Below are 10,840 nucleotides of genomic sequence, written 5' to 3'. Positions count from 1 at the left end.
CTTCCTGTAAATATGTGGATTTTCTCTGCGTACTCCAGTTTTCTTCTCCAGTAAAACAAAAGTAACAGCAACATTAAAAAAAAGCTTGCATTGAGGCTAATTGGTGACTGTTTGCCTCGTGATGGACCTGTCCAAAGCAATCCTGAAGTTTACTGGACAGATGTTGTCCTTGGTTTTTCTCTTTAACATCTGCTTCGTCAGTCTAAAACAAGAGCAAGCTGTATTTCATCATTGATAATTACGAGCTAAATTCACAGTTTTTTTTCTTTGTTCTATACAGAAATATAACGAAAGAGAAATCCAAAGGTCTGAAAAAAACCATTGTTTTTTAAGATAAAATTGTTGCCCTTGAACTGAATTGTATTTGACACCCCATGCATACTTCTAGTTTAGTTTTGTCCCGTTTTCAGTTTATATTATGCAATAATTAAGAATCTCTGGCAATTTACACATTGATAAACTCTACAAACTAAAAGTATGTCCACAACCAGTGTTCAGTCAGATTACAGGAGGGAAAAATACCCACATTTAAGCTCCACCCCAGTTGTGACAGTAATTTATATGATGCCTATCAGCACTTATGATCATGTTATAGATGCTTTATTTGTGAAATGCAGGTTATACAGCGGCGGTGATTTACACTACAGTGTATACACAGGCGGGCTGCGAGCACTCCTGGCATTCGGTGGGAGTTTTTCACGGCAACGTAAACATTTAGAGATCTTATTCACCGGTGGCGACATAGTCGACTCACTGCTGCTTCCAAGAGATTTTCCTCTGACGCTTCGCCGTTTAGTGGAGTTTGCAGAGACAGAGAAGGAGATTCCATTTCTGTTGACACATGGACTTACTCTTCAGTGTGGGACTCCGTTGTTTGCAGAAAGCCTGGAACCAAAGGATTCCTTGTGGGCTTCCACACATTCCTTCAACAGCGCTGAATAGCTTGCTATTGAACAGACCAAACTCAGGAGTGTGGAGTTTCTAAACATCTCAGAAGCTTTCGCACCCCCACCTCATACCAATTTCACCCCGGCATCAGTGAGCGCAAACCAGTTTCAGAAATTATGAAAGACATTTCCTCTCATTACACCGGGAGATATCACGCTGGGCCTTATCTGAATTTGTCTTTTCACTGAGGGATGGGCATTGAAAAAAAAGGAACTCGACTCTACAATTACTTAGTTTTTAGTCTTGTGCTGCTTTTCTTTCTGCGCTGCCATTGGCTTTATAACAATGTCGATATCGTGTTTCTGCCTGACGGCCCAGAAGTAGGTTGTGAATCTGACACCTCTGTCTGGGAAAAAAAAGGTTATGTAACGTTGTCACAATATCAAGTTTCATGTTTTGTTTTGAATACACTCCCAATAGAAAGAGCTAAAGACCTTCACTTATTCGCGCTGCAGCAGCAGCTTGACCACAGGACAGAGGCAGACTCTCACCGCTGCCTCGCCATCTGCTTCGTGATCTATCTGTGTCTTCTGACGGTGCACCAGCTGATAAGGACCAACAAGAGCGCTCAGTTGTTTGCACTATAAATACACGCTGATAAGGTGAGCGGGCCTGGTCAGAACGATATTGCGGGGAACCCCGAGGAAGACGGATCTTCCTACTGTCAGAATGTGGAGCGTCTTTGAGGCCATTGTTGCTTTTACCAACACGACACAGCCTGAGAGTGTGAACCACATGTCTCCTCGTTCACTGTTTAACTGGATGGATTGTCTTTAAAGAGTTATCCTCAAGGGATGCTGTTTATTGAAATTATTGGGGGAAAACATGCACAATTTGTTCAAAAATATTCAGAATCAATCCAATCGAAGATGTTCACAGCTTCACCTGTTGAATAATCAGAATTTAGAGACGAGTCTACGGCAATAGGAGACCCACATGTCTCACAGATTTTGCCATGTTCTATCTATCCAGTGTCCCTCAAAGTGAGCCAATTTAAGATATAGTCCGTGTTGTATGTTGGTAATGTTCATGGACCCTTCACTCTTTAGTCTCTTTGTTCATAACTTTAATTAAAATTGACACATTTATGCTCAAAAAGAAAAAGAAAGGTGATCAATGAAAACCACTGTGATACTGTTCTCCCGAGTGTGCAGCGTTTTTCTCCACGTATTTCCTCCTATTGTCCAAAAACATGTGTTTTAAATGCTCTAAATTCTTGTGACTGTGTGTGTGACTCTGTATCTCTGCACTGCATTAGACTGGGGACACATCCAGGGTGAACCACGAGTTGGATATGGAGGCATAAGAAGAGGGATAGTTGATTAAAGGTGAGCTCGTCGCATAAACAAAATTACTCACATTTATTACTAAAACAGAACCATACACTCGTGTTCCTCTTTCGTTCAGTAAAAGAAAGTTAAAGAAGGTAGATGTTTTGAAATATAGTTTCAGAATGTGAACATGTCTGCACACACATAGAGTCTAAAAGTTTAATTAAAGTCCTTTTATATTATATTTCTCCTTTTTGTCCGGTTCTGCAGAAATTCTCCACCCCTGAGCCTGGTTCTGCAGGTTTCTTCCTGTTGAGAGAGACTTTTTCCTTTCCACTGCCTCCTCCGCTGCCTTAAAATGACATTGTTTTATTTGGTACTATACGACTTGAAGTGAATTGAATTGAATTTTATGAAACACCTTCTCTCCCAGTGTTGTAACATAATTAAATTCAGTTATCACCCATGAAGGTCAAAACAAGTAAGTCGTAAGCAATAAAGGTGAAAAAAAAAAGTTCTCCAGGATACACATGAAGAAAAAAAACTACTTTAGTGTCCTTACTTCCTACCGCTTCAAATAAAGAAGTCGTTCATGGTGCGTTTTGACGACACGAAGGCGAACTGGGTGGCTCTCAGGAGCCGGAGTGCAAAAGTGCGTAACACTGACCTCTCGTTTTCCCAAACTGCAGAGTAAAAAGTGAGCAGATGAACACCGTTAATGATGTCCATCCATCATTGTTGGGGCGGCTTGGGTTTCCTCCACAGTGGGGCCTTGAAGAGGAAGGTGCCGCCAACTTGAAAGGATGTCATTAACATCAGTTGGAGACCATCAGCGAGGCTCAGCTGAAGAGAGAAGCATCACCGTGAATCTTAAGTAGTAATTTATCAATTATGCGGATCGAATCTGACCACCGGACACAGAGAGCCAATATATGCGATTGTGAAGAATTGTGGAAGATGATGTAATATGATTTGAGTCATGATGGAGCACCTGGACAGTCAGACCAAACAGGATGCCGTAATATCTGACACGAAAGCCCCGTCTTCCTGTCATTAATTGGACGTTTATGAATCACGTATGTTTCTGTACCATTGTGAGAAAAACGCTATATTTGAAACGAGGAAATGCTTCGGCTGTGAGTGAAAAAAAAGCCTCTTACCCTCTCATGAGGTGATTAGTATTATATCACAATCAGCTTCTTTCATTTCACACATGTTGAATCCTGTTTACGCGTCCACCTCCATTCACATATTTTCGTCTGGGACACATTTCTGTCCCAAGGTTGTCAGGTGTCATCCTGTTTTCATCTCCTGTCCGCGCTCACATGTGCATTGTTTCGCTTCTCGTCGGAAACCGGTCGACGCGTTCACCGGCCAGTGGAAGTTATTTCAGCCCGTGTGCTTCATGAATCAGTCACTACACAAACCTCCAGGCACGCTTTGACTTTACACAGCTGCGTCTTGGACGGCGCCACGTCAGCCGGCTCTGGAGACCACCAGGATGAGTGAAGACTCATTCGTGGTGTCGGGGGGGATGTGAATCCATTAATCCTGTTTACTCTGAGGAGCGTTCACAATAAATCGCGCTGCATTCGATCGGTCAAGAAGAAAATGTTTTCATGGTGGTAGTCCAAGTAGAGAAAGTTACAAATATTTAGATGAAGAGCAATATGTCCAAAGCGCAGGCCCATCCTCAGGCCGTGGGTTACACAACCTAACATTTTTTCTGTGAAAACACAAACGTTTCATTGCGTTTTGGGGGTCTGATTATTCAACGATACTGTTCGGAACCACTGAGTGTGAAACTTTTTGACAACGTCACATGGATGGATGGATGGATGGATGGATGGATGGATGGATGGATGGATGGATGGATGGATTGGTGGATGGATGGATGGATGGATGGGTGGATGATAGAGGCAGGTTAATAACCAGATAGATGTTAACAGGAAGAGTTAGCATACACTCCCAAAACACTTATGGAAATAGTAAATTTAATTCTATACTTTTTGAAACAGTCCGTGCTACGACTTCCTTCGGCCGTGATGTGCATGCACAGTAGTAGGATTTCAGAAAAATGACATTTTCCCCCCTTTGCAGAGTCAGGGTGTTTTCAGAAATGTGTGTTTTCGGCCATTTCCAGTCAGAGTTTGTTTTTTTAAATTCCACTTTGCACTGAAAGAAAAAATTCTCAGCCATTTCCAGACTTACAAAAAATAAGTTGTTGCATTAATGTAATTTAATCATGTCACACATTTCAATCTATTCACATTAAGTAGAGTGAATTCCATGTATTCATATTATCTGAACAACATGTATTAGAAAGAACCATTTAACAACAAGAAACTCAATATGCTCATGTTAATCAAACATATTTTCTGATATGTAAACTGAAACACTGCATAGCTGATTTTTTTTGGAGTGTGAGAGCCTATTTCAAAAAGTTGTGTTGTCCATATGTGCCAAATCCTGAAAGGTCTTGTGTTTCCTGGCTGATAACAAAGAACATTTTTCTTTGTAAACAGGCCCTCGTGCTTTTCTCCAACACTCATTATTAATTACATCACACAAATAATGATTTTGAAATGTACCTCTTAGCTGCTTTTTGAATCAATATTCAAACCTGTTGATCTGAGTGTTTCTAGCTAATGAGTTCATTAATTCAACAAAAACAAAAAAAGATTTCGATCTAGATGTGTTTCACACTAAAACAGTTAGAGTGAGGGTGTCAACCATAAGGCCCAGGGACCAAAACCAGCCCGCCAGAGGCTCCAGTCTAGCCGAGGAAATGATCAAGCAAATAGAACACACTGCAAAATTGTAAATACTACAAAATAGAAAATACTATAAAAAGAAATACTGCAAAAAAAAAGAAAAAAATGTCTGCAATAATTATGAAACCTTTCACAAAAACATCCACTTTTTCAAAACCCCCACTCCAGATACACACGATTCACTCTTGTGGCTCCTGAATTACAAGCAGTTTGACACCACTGATCGAGAGTCATTTTCTATAATTTATTGAGCCCAGATGGAAACAAATCCAGAGCGTGCTCCTGACAATGTACTTGAATTTTGGTTAAAAATGAACACGCTTCCGCTTGGAACAGCGATGCCACTGGAGTGTAAATTTTCCGTCTTCTCCCCCACCCTCGGTGTGTGATTGGCTCGTGTTGGCTCTCTTCCACAGACGGCAGCAGCAGCAGCAGCAGCAGCTTCTCTGAGAGGAAACCCAGTGTTTGTCCAAGATAAAATTTCATCACCCCCAGAAGCTGCAGGCGAAAAAGGCTGTGAGCGAATACAGAGTGAGGAAACAACACAGAGAGTGAGTTATCACGGCTTCTGTCGTTGCCCGCTGTTAAGAGCTGTTGGCTTTATAAATGAAGAGCGGAGCGGTTGTGCCTGAGCGGAAGTCGTCCCGCAGTCAGAGAGCGGGTTATAACTCAGGCCTGCACCAGATACTCTAAACTCCATTAAGAGGTCCCACATGTGGAGCACGTTCATGAGTTCACCGGTCCACGCCGTTGGTGGTGGTTGAGCCCGAGCCATTAAACAGATAAATTAGATGTTTTTAACATCCCCCTCATGTTAAAACGCTCCCTTCAAATAATAAGCCCCAAATTAGGCTTAATGTAAATATAATCTCCACTTCTTCAAGCTGCAGCAGGTGTACTGCTGCAAGCCTCGGTTTTCTCTGTAAACAAGCTCTCTTGTAAACGTTTCTTCTGTTGTCTGGCATGTTATTAAAAGAGATGAAGGAGCCGGGCTCGGAGACAGCCTAATGGATTCTATCTTTTAATAGTGAATATGGTATTGAGATTGATTGGCAGGGAGATTAGATTTAGTGTTCCTAGAAGTGGGAGACCCTTAAGTAAACATGAACTCAATCAGGCAACAGCATTTACTGGACTGGAATCACATTTAGACTCTGCAGTTTATTTTTTCAGCATGCCGAGTGTTGTTTTTGAGCCTCAAATTAGTTTACCCCCCCTCAGGGTCTGTGTGTAAGAGCTTTAAAAGGCTTCCACATCTGTCGCGTTCATAAAGTAGGTTAAACCTCAGTAAACTGACAGCAATATTTGTATGCACTTGATATTTTTTTCCATTTATGTTCAACTATAACTTTATGTTAAAATAATAGTTGGTGTTTCTGCGCGGAAACTGAACTTAAAAAAAACAAACTTATATTACTTGAAAACTTGGCATGTATGGGCATCATTACACGCCACTCATATAGAATAACATTTTGTGCTGTGAAAGTGGGCAAAATTACATATTTTACCATTTAGAAAAATCTCCAAATTATATAACATTTTAACTGGATGATTTGAAAAAGCTTTCACGACACAGTTCTCTCATCGCAAACATTACAGGGTGTCAAAAACATTTGAGTTCAGGGGCTACAAACAGCCCAAATTCACCTTGAGTGGGCCGGAATGATAAAATAGTGCCATTATGACTTTCAAATTTTAACTTTAAAGAGTTTTTTTGTTGTTGTTGTGGTCCAAAAATGTCTATTTTTTCACTAAATCAAACATAAAATGACTACAATTTCAACACAAAGCAAATTTTTACCATATGTTTAGTCGTTTGGTCCAGTTTTATGCCCACGGGCCTTATGTTTGACACCCCTGCATTACATGGTACCAGTATCCTTCAGTAAACCGTGGGAAAGAGTTAATTTTCAGATGAGATTACAGTTAAGCTCTATCTAAAACTCAGAGGATGTTTAAATGTTGCTACTGCACTGCAATGTACATATCAGAAAGTAACAGTCGAGACCATCCTGAATATATTTAATGTCTTGTCTCCATTAAGATATTTCTCAAGAAGAATTGAAACTTGCATTTGCAATTGCATCACAAAGTTTCAAGTGAAAACATATAGTTTTTGCATTTTCATTTCAGAAAAGTTTCATTTAATTTAATTGAAATGTAAGGGAAGACAGATTTCTAAAAATGTCACCCACTTATTCATCTGATAGGTGGGTGCATGCTTGGATCGTGATTTAGAGGATTACTGGAAGAGATGATCATGTTTGCACAAAGCCTGACCTCCAGAATATCAGCAACAATCAAGAAAAACTGAGACTTTCTCATCCGCTGCTGATAAACACACACAGACTGGAAGGAGGTAGAATCGTCCTGGACTCTGGGAGGAAAAGCAATGAAGCAGGCCGTGGCCTGAGCAAGTGTAAGGTGAAGTTCATTTGTGTGCGATTGTTTACACAAACTGCAGCCAAGCAAAATTGCACGCTGAGATTTATTTATGCGCAGACGAATACATTTACCCAAATAGCTATAGCTTGTAGAACAAGGAACGAGGAAATGGGAGCAGCACACGGAGCGGGCGGGTGGAGGTCAGAGAGCCAGGGAAAGTTAATAACTGGGAATAATAAATAGCACATCCGACTGATGGGAAATTGGCAACAGTGCAATTTATTTAATGGTTTCGTCTGCCTTGTTAAAGTGCAGGAGCATTTTGAGAAGCAAGTTTTAATTACTGGAGACAGCGTGTTGTGTGTTTGATTCCCGCGATTAAGCGTCGCCTCTTGACGAGATGGTGGAGGCAACTGATCTCAGACGGGCCTGAGGGGGCAAATAAATGAGGACCACCAGGGTGGATGAAACAGCCAGACAGTGACACTGAGTCTGTGGGATGAACATGTTGACTTAAGTCAACGAGAACGTGGAGAGGTGGGATCGACGCGTCTCTGTTCATTTTGCTCTTTTCAACAAATGGACTGAAAATGGTTCGACTTCCTCGGTGGCTGAACTGTAACTTTCCATTACTCTACGAAAACAGAAAATAAACAAATAAACACACAGTTTCCAAGATGCTGAGGCTGTGAGAAAGGGGATTAGAAGAAACCCTTTCCTTGTTCTGTCATTTCCCATTTAAATGTCTGTGCCACAAGAACAAACCCATATCTAATCCACATTAATCGCTCAAATAGTATTTATAAGATAATGAGAGATAAAGTTAATTCACTCAAGTGATTGGATCCATATTGATACAGAAAATGATCGCAGAGATTCCGGAGATCCTCGCAGCCCTCAGACCTTTACAGTTCTGTGTGATATTTGCAGAGATTTCAATAATCCTCCTTGTTTAGCTGACGGATCTGTTCGACAATTGAGATGTTTGTCTTTGGATACCGACTGTGCGGTCCGTCCTACATACATCTCTGATGAAGGACAGAAAATCCATCATGTCTATCAGACTGTAACATACCAGAAATATCAGCTGTGATTACAGGCATGGCTGCAGTTAGACTATACAGACGGAGGCTGCCGATGCAGAAGGCTCTTTCTGGGCTCGGAGAATCGTCACGGCGTCGGCTCTAAACCGGGGGATTGGATGCGAGGTGTTGGAAGGGTGATGGGGGGGCGGGGGGGGGGGGGGGGTGTTGCGCTGTGTTGTGATGAGCTTTGAACCAGAGTGGAAAGAAATGGCGTTGAATGAACACAGACCACTGACTGAGTCCCCACACCCCGAGCTGCGAAGGGGTGAAACTGTGCAGCGCTAATCAGGGGAAAATAAACAGAGCGGCACCCTCAGGCGGCCGCGGCGGCAGGAGAAATGAGAGCAGGATGGCGAGGCCTCGATGGCGGCGGACACGGCCCTCTCGGTTGGAGGCTGGTTTTGTTCTCTGAATTATGGAGAAGAACAAGCGCAACTACACTGATTATTTCATTGTATGTGTGACAGGATTGTTGCGAGCGGAGACTCACTCCGATGGATTATTCTGGATTAAAGCCAACGAGGCCCGAGGGAGTCTGCTTACAAATGGTGAGCCCCGGAGGAGCCGCTGCGCTCCGTCTGGGGGACTCCGTCCCAATCTCCACAATCGGGGGGGAAATTTCCCATAGAGATGAGAAGCAGATGTCTCCGTTTCTTCTTCTTTTCTTTTTTTTTCTTCTTTTTTTTTCTGTCTCACTCTCTGGCTGTCACACAGACTCTGCTTCAGTCTCCCGCCCTCGTACAGTCCAACCTGGCCCTCCTCCCCCCCCCCGGGGGATAGGGGGAGGAACATGAGCACCATGGGAAGGGTGGCCGTCCTTGAAGCCCAATCACATGACGGAGGAGCCCGTTTTGTGGGAGGCACTGCCTTGAGGTGCAGAGCTGTGAGCACATGGAGCCGGTCCAACAGCTCCCAACTTTCTCATGGAAAAAGCCAAACACGACGACTTGATAACAACGTCATGCTCTGACGATCCCCGCTCAAAAATGGACAGCAGCTGGCCGCCGCCGGCTTCTTCTAGGTGGACGGGAGTTAACTTTGACTTCGTGTTTTCGTTCCCAGTGTTGATCTGGGTTTGCGACGACTAACTTCTGCCAGTGGGAGAAGTGAGGCGGGGGGGCGCTGGTTGCATTCCTCGTCTTCTTCTCATCACGAGTCTGACGCTCTCAGAGAAAATCCTCTCCCGCTCCGCCTCGTGCACCTGCAGCCCCGCAGGGTCCATATCTGCAGCTTCCCCAGAGTCCCAGCCTTTGGCTCCCGCGGCTCAGTACTGACGTGCACGCTGTGTCTTACAGCGTAAACAGACAGAGACAAACTGTGGACCTATCAGTGGCTGTTTGGTGATGGGCTGTAAACAGATCAGCAAGAGGGGGAACAGAAACTCCCAGTGGAGATGAGAGCAACTGACTATCGTGAGGCGGGAGAGCGAAGGGACAAGATACGAGGCTTAAGGCTGCCTGGTGAATGTCTGGCTTTCCGTGCCAGCGTCCTGAGATAAGGCATTCGCTATGGGATTGTTTAGTGAATCGGATGGCTCCGCGGTTTCCAAAGTTCAGCCTTCAACCAGAGGTTAGAGGCCCAGATTCAATGGAACTTTAACTGCTGCAGTGTCTTTGAGCAAGACACTGAATCCCTGGAGGCATTTATGAGGCTGCTCTTTCACTGACCCTCCAGTCTGAGATAAGGGAAGAAGGCGAAAGAGATAAACCCACGGGATATGAAATAATATCTGGTTCAGCACAAGCCATGACAAAAAACAAACGTGTTTAGTTCGATGTAATTAAAGGGAACTTCCACCGATTTTACACACTGGCTTTCTTTCAAGTTGTTTCAGGATTAAATACACTGTAATATGTTCATTTTTTTATTGTTCTTCTGCATCGGTTGTGAAAATCTCTGAGCGGTGGTAAATTTTTGGAGAACTTTTTTACTAGATATAAAACCATATTATTTATAAGCATAGGAGAAATAAAAAGGGGCATTTTAGGACATCAGTCAGCATTTTCAGCAGGATGTCACAGAACATCTGCAATGTCAATGTCTTGGTTTACACGCTCACTGATACTGTTTGGAGTCGTAACTTGGAGACCCCATTTACAACCCTTATCGACATCTGTGCTCAGAGTGCTCCTGGTTACATTCCAATAAAAACTATGTAAATACACTGCGCCTGTCTTTTCTGCAAGATCAATCAATCAAGCCTATGTTCGAAAGAAACACATGTTTATAATGTCGCGATGGAAGGTTTAAACTCTTAAAAAATGAAAAAAATGAAACCGGTCCAAATGGAGGGAAACATTTACTATAAACTTTGCGACGGTGCGGCGCGTTGTAAATGAGCAGGGAACATCTGAGGCCTAGGCTCAAGTTGTGTTTG

Source organism: Blennius ocellaris (genome assembly GCF_963422515.1).
Source record: "Blennius ocellaris genome assembly, chromosome: 17".
Classification (NCBI taxonomy): Eukaryota; Metazoa; Chordata; class Actinopteri; order Blenniiformes; family Blenniidae; genus Blennius; species Blennius ocellaris.
The sequence above is the reverse complement of the archived record's forward strand: the minus strand, read 5'-3'. Positions refer to the sequence as shown.